This window comes from Melitaea cinxia, chromosome 19, assembly GCF_905220565.1.
Source record: "Melitaea cinxia chromosome 19, ilMelCinx1.1, whole genome shotgun sequence".
NCBI lineage: Eukaryota > Metazoa > Arthropoda > Insecta > Lepidoptera > Nymphalidae > Melitaea > Melitaea cinxia.
Genome location: NC_059412.1, coordinates 11274483 through 11285813, shown reverse-complemented (window position 1 = coordinate 11285813; position 11331 = coordinate 11274483).

Sequence of the window (11331 nt, the reverse complement as noted above, 5' to 3'; positions counted from 1 at the left end):
TTACGTCTTCTGAAATTCTTCAATTTTCTACGCGATTTTCTTAATTTATCATTCCATAGGAACTTTGTACAAAGTATTAGGAAAATCGAAATCGTAGGACACAGCTAGCATTATAAAGTATCAAGGTGAGACAGTTGGACGCCCAGCTCAGCGGAGTTCTTCCGCGCCTCGCGGTCTACCCGCGGTTAGTTAACTTACAGTTTCAATGATCGTGATCTATTTAGGATACATATTTTCATAATAGAGCGGGAACTTCTTTTGCAATTAACTTTCATAAATTCTTTAATGTAAGACTTGTGTTTTAAAATGAAATAAAAATGATATATCTATGCTAGGTTCTGGATGCGGTTAAAAAACTCCAAGTTATTATTATGGTTCTAGATGAAAATGCAAATATTCAACTTCGGCTTCAAATTTGATTGAAAAGTTAAGGAAACTGACTCTTATTGTTCTAAACAAAATAAAAAATTTCGAAATTCTTGTTTACGGTATATTTCACATTAAATATTTATGCGTTTGAATATCCTAGTAACATACAACTCGTTCTCATGTAACTGATTTTTATATGTGTTACAAGTTTAATAAAAAGTTCCTTTTCATTTATTCCGATATTTCATTATATTTAATGCACTAAAATTTATGGTCGTGTGTGATTTTATTTATACCAAAGATGAAGTAATGGTAATGGTATATTGTGTGAGTGAGGATATGAGAAAGAAAGGAGTAAGCACTGAAGTGACGAATAATAGAGAGGAATGGAAGAGGAAAACATGTTGTGCCGACCCTACATAAGTGGGATAAGGGCAGGAAGATGATGATGATGAAGTAATGGTATGGAAGTCACGCGAAGTGCCAACGAATTGAAAGTTAGACAAAATTTAATGACAACTTAAGAGTTTGCTATGTTGTAATGAGTGTAATAGTTCTCTTTTAAAATCTGTATTTTACGTCAATGTCATAACTTCTAAAAAAGAACGAGGTTTTCAACTATATTTTTTTTTATATTTTGATGCTATTTTTGGTAATAGTAAGCAGCCATTTATGTATGGTCCCATTTAAGTTTGAGCAAAATGTGATCAGTATTTTTTGAGTTATCCGTATTATGCCTAATTAGTTGACAATTTTTTCGCCTACCTGCGTTGTATTATTATTTATCGATGTAATTGTAAATCAATTTTGTATTTGCAGATAAATATAATTTATTTCTATCTTTACATCTTTATTCGTATTTCAGGCGCGTGATATATACATATTTAATTAATTTTTTCACCCTTAAATGTGGGTCAATTCGTTTTTAAATGTATTAGCTTATAGATTTTAAGCATATGAATTTCAAATGATTTTGCGACGGAACCTCCGGTAGAACAAAATTATAAAATCTCTTCACTTAACGCTTTGCGATGTGTGAATAATAAAATTGTTTAGACAGTTTAAATTGACCTTATTTTTATTCAAACAAAGGCAAATGTGTACATATGTGGGAATTTAATGTGTTCTCTCATTAAATAAATATATATTTTTAGGTCACTTTAAAATCGGTGGAGCATACATAAACAATACGGCTTGTGATTTTTGTGTATCATATCATGATTATTAATCTATTTCTCAGAATGTAACAAGTTTTTAAGAATATTATCAAAACGTAGTCAGCTGCCGAGAATTATTTCTTAAAGCTTACAGTTATTAATTTTTATTTACTCTACAAAACATTTAATTTTGATTCATTTAAGTTTTAGGAGAGTTTGGTTTTTTTTTTTAAATTCAAAATTAACATCAATAGACAAAAATATTTATGCCTTTTATAAAAAATTTTGCTTAAAATTAATGTAAAATAAATATCATAATAATAAAGATGTATTGTAAGTATTTTTGGCAAATACTATTCCTTAAATAATTATTAAATAATTTATTACGAGATTATTATTATTAATGTTTTTGTTATATTATTCAAATGTTACTCGTATAATATATTTTGTTGTATTTTATTCGTCTATGAATAAATATTTCGTAATAAATTGAAAGAAAAATATTCAATCAGTATGAAAAAAAAATGTTATAAATTCATAGCGTACTTTGTATAATAAAAGATTACTTCAATCGTTATTTTAGCCACTACAGAATAGTGATTGAAACAAAATTATTAAATGTAAAATATTCCTTTTCAAAATTTTTAAAGATTTTTAGGCAAACTGCAAATTAAAATTTCCTTTTAATACTAACCATTATATCTTAAATTGATTATAAATGTTATTATTTATAACAAGGTAAAGGTATTCTGGTACATTTAATAATTAGCTTTCTTAATAATGAGCTTTCTAATAACCTTATAATAAACAATGATTACATTTTAAATAGGTTTAAGCGTTATTTACTGAAAATTAAAGTTATAGAATTACACTGTAAAAGGTTTATTTTTCTTTTACTTATTAACAAACAATATTAATTTTATTTATATAGGAATAAACGTTGTGTCCTAATAATGATAAAATTGATAGTAATTAAAAAGAAAATAATTAATATTATTTTGTAAGCCATACAATTTTAATGGATAATGAGCAGCAAACAAGACATTTATTAGATTAAAATTATTTATACTAAATTTTAAAATATAAATTTTTAACTTTTCAAATATTTAATTGAGAAAACGATAATTCACTATTTTAAAGTTCTTTCGTATAAACAATAAAAAAAAATTAGGAAAAAATATTAAAAGTGTGTTGTAGCATTTTATATCTTACTATTACTTATTTAAATAAAAAGTTGTTTGATATTTTAATTAAAAATTATCAATTTAATTAAAAAAAAACCTTATCACAAATTATTTTAAAATACCACTAAAAACTCTTTACATTGATTTTATATTTTACCACACCTTGTATAATATTACAATATACACTTCAAAAAAAAGTTTTACTCACGTGGAAGTCCGTATGAGACACGTACTCGTACTCTGAGAGTCCACCACTGTTTTGAAGGCTGTACCGCAAGCTCGGAGCTTTTATGTTGCGGCCATGGCGTGACGTCATCGACGTGGGATGGTGGTCTGGTGTAACGTTACACTTATTGTGCTATTCCTACGATTTATGGGATAAAATGGACGGTTCTAGGATAGTTTGTATCAGAATATGACTAAATTTATTTTATAATTATTGACTAAGAGTGAATAACGATCATCTTATTCAAATAACATATAATTTTCTATAAGATTTTAACATATCTTATAATTGACTGTTTATTTATTTATCAATTTATTTCAAACACAGTAAAACACGTAGTGGTAGAAAATAAAATAAAAAGTAGAAAGATTCACTAACACCTGCAAAGGCAGTCCTTATTGCTTTAAGTAATATCTTCCAGACAACCTCAGGTGAGAGATTATTATTAGTAATAAAATGCGTTTTCTAATAATAAAGTATAACTATATTTCAATTTAAAAAAAGTATATAGTTACAAGCTAAGACAACCGTTGTTCTGTCATATGGGACACCGTTATCACTAATGGATATAAAAAAAATAGCCTTCGAACTATTTTCAGGCATAACAAATATACACAAAAAAAAACGTAAAAATCGATCAAGTCGTTTCGAAGAAGTTCGATAAAAAACAAGTGACACGAAATTTTTGCAAATTAGAGAAGATTGGTTTAAATATTTAAATACAGACTTGATGTCGTATAATTTCATTGCTTTTATATACATTATTATTATTAATATTAAGTCATTTATTTATCCTTGATATACAAAAAATATTTTTTTGTGAGTAAATCATGCAAATGTTGTTTTTTTTTTTTTTAATTAAGGACCTCTTTTCGAGTAAAAAGTCTATCATATCGTAGTTTTTATCTATTTATCATTGATTTTTCCTCCTTAATTTGTGCACACTTCTAACCGCTGCTACTGTATCGCGTCCAGTACCCAAAGGTTATCTGGAAGAAATCGCTATTTAGCGATAAGATCGCCTTTGTACATCTTGTATTGTATCTTTCTTTATATGTGTCTATATTTTGGTGTACATTAAGAATAAAATAAATAAATAAATAAACAAAAGCCTCATCCGTTTTACTCCAAAGTTTTCTATCTTTGACTTTTGACGTCCAGTTGTCTCCTGCTATCTTTTTAATCTCATCAAGCCAATTATTAGCCTACTCTGTTTCCTTTTTCCATATGGGCCTGGCCAGTAAGTTACTTTTATATACATATAGGTATAAAAACTCTGACATTTATAATCCATTCCCTTTCATCCCTTTCAAGACCAATTTTCAGAGACCCTGTTTAATAAAAATTCAATTTTAGACTTATAAATAAAAGATATGTTTATGACACAAAAATTTAAAATATCAGTCAGTGAATCAGGTTGTCTCTCTATTTTTTCGAATAAATAAAAATAAATCAATCTAAAATCGTGTATATATTAAAATATAATATAACATTAAAGTATAATATAAATTATATTAAAATATAATATAAATTATATAAATCTTTTCAATAATTTTTTGAATTTTCTTTGCTGGTTTTCAACTTTTATAAGAAAATAACAGGAAGAATAATAAAAGTTATTCGTAATATTAAGTTATGCGTTTATAAAGGAGTTTTTTTTTTATGTCACTAGGTCGGCAAACAAGCTTATAGCTCACCTGATGGTAAGCGATTACCGTAGCTTATAGACACCTGCAACACCAGAAGCATCGCAAGCGCGTTGCCGGCCCAATCCCTAATCCCCCCAGGAGCTCTGGTCACCTTACTCACCAACAGGAACACAATACTTCTTGAAAACAGTATTATTTTGCTGTGATCTTCTGTAAGGTCGAGGTACTACTCCAGTCGGGCTGTTCCATATTTTGAGCAGGAAATTTCCTGCTGTGCATTACCTTAGCTAACTTAAATATACTATTTAAAATCTGTGCCCTACCTCAGTTAATATAATACCGGAGTTACAAAAGCACAAAGCACTTGAACGATAGTAGAAAGTTACAGAGAGTTTAGGATGATAAAGAAAGGGTAAAGCCTTAGCAGGCAGTTGTTCCACTCCATACGAAATATTATATCGTTAAATTAACGATTCGAATGATAGTTTGATGTAGGTCTAGTCTGTGTTCATGTAGATATTTCTTATTTTCCAATTGATATTAGTATTTTTTTTTTTGTTATTGTATGGCAATCAAAATAGATCATCACTTCAGCCTAATACAGTCCACTGCCGGACATAGGCCTCCACAAGTTCGCACCAAAAATGGCGTGAACTCATGTGTTTTGCCATAGTCACCACGCTGGGAAGGCGGTGGCTTTGTCGCACCGAAGACGCTGCTGCCCGTCTTCGGCCTGTGTATTTCAAAGCCAGCAGTTGAATGGTTATCCCGCCATCGGTCGGCTTTTTAAGTTCCAAGGTGATAGTGGAACTGTGTTATCCCTTAGTCGCCTCTTACGACACCCACAAGAGGAGAGGGAGTGGCTATATTCTTATTGGCGTAACCACACGACAAGCAAAATAGATCGTCGATCGTAATTTCAAAAGTAGCACGCGTAGCGCTCGTAGCATCGTCGTAGCAAAGGTAAAATCATGGTTACTAATTTCTTTACCAATTGAAGATATATAATAAAAAATTAATACCAAAGAAATTCTAACAAATATTTCAACAATTTTATTTAAAGTAAAGTAATTAAAGTAATTTTTTGTTATGTAATTAAAATAAAAAGATTTTTTTTTGATTAGTGACTTACTTGTATGAACAGACGTTATTATTATTGTTTGCTAACTAATGTCGGTTAATATTAAATTTGAAGATATAACCTTCAAACTATTCTCGTATTAGAAACAAAAAAACCTTGCATATTATCTGGCAGATAGGCTTATTGCTAAGTGGTGGATAAATTTGTTTCAGCACTTAAACAGGTCGTAATATTTTTTTATCAACGAATGTGAAATATATATGTTTATGTAGGTATATACCATTTAAATGTATGAATATTGTATTATATAACTACGTTTAGTATTGTAAATTGATTTAATGATGTATAATAAGCTTGCGTTGTTGATTACGCACTATTACAGACATATTTTTCATATACGAGATCGCTATAAGCGATAAGGCTGCCTTTGCATATATTATTTGTTAATTTTAAAATTTAGCCGTCGAAAAAAAAAGAGTTGCATCTAATCGTTCTAAAATGTACCTTCTTTTATGTGTGTGCAAATATAGTTTAGTAAATAAAAAATAATTAAAAAAAATCATGTACGAGCCGAATAACAATTCTTCGTTTTCATTTACGATTTCTATTAGACGGGTCATCCGAGTTCGATGGAAACGATTCATATTCGAGTATGTGCTCGTATATGACTACATTTAAGGTCTTCAATAACTACATCATTTGCATATGAATACTTATGTATATAATGCTAAATATTTATATATATTTTTAAATATAATAATATTTTATAATATCTAGTATTTTTTTTAAATACAATATTAATTAACTCATTAATTGTTTTTCGATTTCTAATTTAATCAATTTACTTTATAGTGTTCCTGTTTACTTACTGTACATTATATATTTATTATAAATTTTTTTTTGAAATTTTTATTTAAAAAGTTACTTTGACCGGATAACAGTTACAAAAATAATTGAGTTTGTTATCAAAACAACAAAAAAGTATTCAAGTTACGTCGTAAATCAGAGAAAGATCACACGACCAACAAAAACATACACAACTAAATACGCATTATTAGGAAAAACTTAAAAAATAAACTAAACGTGTCGCTCAAATTTAAATCCAGGACCACATAAAAAGTAGCAGCTTTTGATTAAAAAAAAATAATTATCATAATCGGTAAACTCATTATAAAGTCATTTAATAATACACATAAAAATACAGTCGAATTGAGAATCTCCTCTTTTTTTCGACGGCTAAATTTTAAAATTTAAAAAATTATAGTGTATGATGATAAAGATAATTGATAAAAAATTCTTTCTTTTTCGAAATATGAAATTTAGTTACATTTAGTGTAAAATTCTTGCATCGTTCATAATACAAAGACTACGCTAGTATTTAGCTACAAACAAATTAAACGTAGTAGGAGTTCAAAGGTCTTTTAGTACATTTTTGTCCCACGAGATTTCGAAATGTAGCGCTATATAGAGATTCTTAGCTAGCTTTCTGAACGCGTCTTCATTCACCTTGACTAACGATTTTGCCACCTTTTTTACTAACTTAAAGGTTAAAAATTCAAAAATGCTAAAATATGTTATTCTTAATTTCTAACCAAGTAGCTAAATACAAATTATCATCGATTTAACTCCAAATCTGACTGAGTTTTATAAATTGATTTTAAAATGATTCCTTTTTCTGCACCCACCTATACTGTAAAAGGAAAAATAATACAAAATCCACATTTCTATTCCTAGTATTTTGGGTCGTGGGTTGATATATATAGATAATAAAAGAATATACTAGCAGATCCAGCAGATGTCCTCCCCGGAAAACAGCTACCAAATTTGATTGCTTACAAACCGATAGCAGCGCCACCTACCGGGTCCAATTGAGATAAAAACTACCTACCCTATCTCCCAAGTTGGACCAAATTACAGATGCTTACAAAATTTGTAAAAGTTGGTTCAGTCATTTAGGAGTTTATCTGGAACACACATCGTGACACGAAATTTTTATATATATAGATGTGTGATTGTCACTCAGTCAATCAGTCAAACATTTAGTTGTTAAGTCAGATTTCCATTTTATATTATTAGAACGTGAAAGCAAATTTGACATCAAACTTTAAGACATGAGTACATTATGTAGGTCAAGTAAGTACCTCAATTACCCCTCTGTCATACTAAATGCGTTATTACTATTCAGAATCCATGCAATGTAATGACTAATTGTTACACTCATATTGTAGGTTGTTACTTGACATCATTATACCTTGTTTCAACCTTGATTTACAATAGAACACAACAACGTCTTAGAGATATGCATTGACTACGAACGATATGAAACTACATATTACTGGCTAGCCCGTGTTGTCACCGTTCGCAGTGACACTATTTTCTCCTCGGAGGGTCGTGGATTCGATTCTCAGTCCGAGTCTGGGTGTAATATTGATATTTATTTATAATATCAATGTACTACTTATTTCTATATTTATAGAAAAATAATAATAGTGGTAGTTGTACTAGTCGCCTGTTATCTATAACAGAGGCATTAAGTTGCATACCTTGGGACCAGGCGACTGTATGCATGTAAAGCACATTATTTTTCATTTCATTATTATTCATTTATTTATTTTTGTTTAATTATTTACTAACTATCCCACGTGGTTTCACTCGCGTTTATTTGAAGAAAAAAAGTACTAAAATGTTTTATAGCCTATAGCCTTTCACGGTAGATAGGCTATTCAAAACAAATTTGTGCGTTCAAAAAAACCAATAAACAAACATTTCAGCTATAATATTAGTATAGATACCATGCTTGACGAAGGTCTTAATGACGTCAGAATTCACATAAAACCTTTATAATTAAACGTAAATGTCAAACAGGTAATTGAATTTATATTATACTTAAATCCAGCTGCTTTTAATTGCTTACCGGTAGGAATTTTTTTTTCTTTTCTCAGGTTAAATTTGATCCTTTATCCGCCGTGCTACTTCATGACAATACATATAACCATCAGATAGTAATAATAAAAATATAACAATAAAAATCCAACTATATATTATACTAGCTGTTTCCTGCGGATTCATCTGCGTTAATTTGAGATATAATGGTACTAAAATTTATGTAGCCCTCTTCTGTGTTTAATTAAATCAATCAATAAAGCAATTTGACAGATGACTGATGGTAACTGAGGTAGGGTAAAGCAAGACATATCTTGCTCAAAATTTGGAGCAGCCTAACTGGGGAATTACATCGATCTTACGAAAAATAACAGTTAAATAATACTGCTTTCAAACAGTGTTATGTTCCTGTATTGAGCAAGGTAACCATAGCTCCTGGGAGTATTGAGCGACAGGGTAGGGTTGGAAAAGCGCTTGCATTGCTTCTGATGTTGCAAGCGTCTATAAGCTACCGTAATCGCTTACCATCAGGTGAGCCTTACGCTGATGCGTATAGGCCATTAAAGTACACTATAGTATAAAAGACTTCAACGGACATCTCAAGAAATTCATGTTAGTAATGCTTCTTCATTATATTCTTATTTAATTTTACCTAATCTATTACATGAGTTATGTGTATGAATCAATTTTAAAGCTCTATTTCAGGTTGAAAATACCAACATTTTATAAGAAAGAAAGAAAGAAAGTCTAATTTCTAACATACTATAAAAAATGTAGGCAAAAAAAAATCAAAATGGCGATTTTTAAATTTAGCAATTTTTATGCATGATTGTAAGAATAATGTATGTTCTTTCTGCAATATGAGTAAAAGTCACCTTTAAGTCTTTGTGAATAGTAAAGCCAGTTTCATTTTTATCCTCGTCAGACGACAGTTTATAAATTGCATTACCGCCGTAATAGGAACATCCACTTGAAAACTAAATTTTATTAAAGGAACGAAAATAAAATTAAAAAAATATAAATTAGATAAATATTTTTTTATGGATTTTTTTTCAAAAATAAGCAGTGAAATTAAAAAAAGAAGTAACTCCGAAATTCATATTATCCATTAATTATAATGTGATTTAAATACGGAACATTTAATTTTTTAATAAAAATATTGAAATATTTTTATTACGTTAAACCTAAAACTATGTAGTTCGAAGAAATATGTAGATTAGTATTTTTTTTTGGTTCTTGCCTCATGTCAAGAACAACCACTCTGAGGTGTATACATATGCCATGTATGCGCCTACATGTACGATACGTACTATGTTTGTATTTGTATGAATGTTTCTTTTCAGATTAGTTATCTGTCCTGGGTTTATCCATAGTGCCTCGGAGAGTACGTTAAATGGTCGGTTCCGGTTGTTATCATAGTCACCCGTTTATATTGGTGGTGGATTAAGCTTCGAGCCTTCTCTTACATATAGAAAGAGTCCTATACCCAGCTGTGGGACGTTTCAGGCTGACTCGTATCGTATCGTATTTTGTGAAGAAACTAATTTAGAATTTAATAATGAGTGAATTTAATTTAATTATAATAAATATAATTAATATGTTATACTTTGTTTTCGATAAATAGTCAAAAGTATATTAACAACATAGATATAAATAAAGTCTTTCAAAATTTACGTTTTTTTTAATTTTTATTTGACTAATTTATATATTATAAACTATATAAGTTTTATTTTACACTTACAATTAGAAAAAAATTGACAAAAAGAAAACCTCTAACGCTAATATTACATTTATACTAATTATATTGTTATCTTTTAAGCGTCACGCTCACGATCCTAGTTCCGAGGTTAACATACCATAGCGTATGTAATATAAACATATGCAACGAAGCGGCAAGGGAGTCCCATTAAAAAGCATTCAACAATGTTGTGTACCAGAGTTAGTAGTTTAATGTGCGCTAAGCTTAATTACAAAAGTTTAACTTAACAGTATTTTCAAAATTTTGGAATCGCTTTTTAACGGAACTTTTTATTATTTTATAAACTACTGCTCTCATGTTATGAAGAGGTAATTTTTTTTTATTTTGGAAATATACATTATTCAAAAGTAAATCAGGCTATATTATATTAAGTTACGACTTATTGTAGTATATAAGTAGCGATTACTGTGACCGTTGGAAGCCACCAGGGGTGTCTTTACTAACAAAATCTACAAATTGAACATCCTTGAGAATATATATCTTAAAACCGAAATCGAAATTTTAATAGTGTTACTAAGCCATAAAAATAGCATTCTTCAATAACCACATTATCTCTATAATGTTGCACGGTAGTCTTTGTATTGTTAACAAAAACAACTAATTACTTCTTGATAGCATCAGTTGTATTTAAAAAAATATTCCAATTTTTAAATACAAATGATTTAAAGGAATCATTTAATTGTTCTGACAATCTTAAGGATTTACCAGAAAAAGTGAAAAGATACTATTGTCTTGTATATATGTATACTCGATACGCCTGTTTATGTAGTTCAGCAAAAAACACACACACCTCTTTACACAATATAAAGTTGTATAAAAACGTAATTCGTTTCAACTAAAATTTTCGTACACATTCAAATTATTAACGAAAATTTGACATATTTTAATTACTTGTTGGTCGAAAGGGAGTATAAAATTTAATTTATGTATTTCTCGGTGTTTATATATTTGATAACATAGTTTTAACAGTCAATATAGTGACTTAGTTATGATATACACACACTTTCATGCATACACATAAAT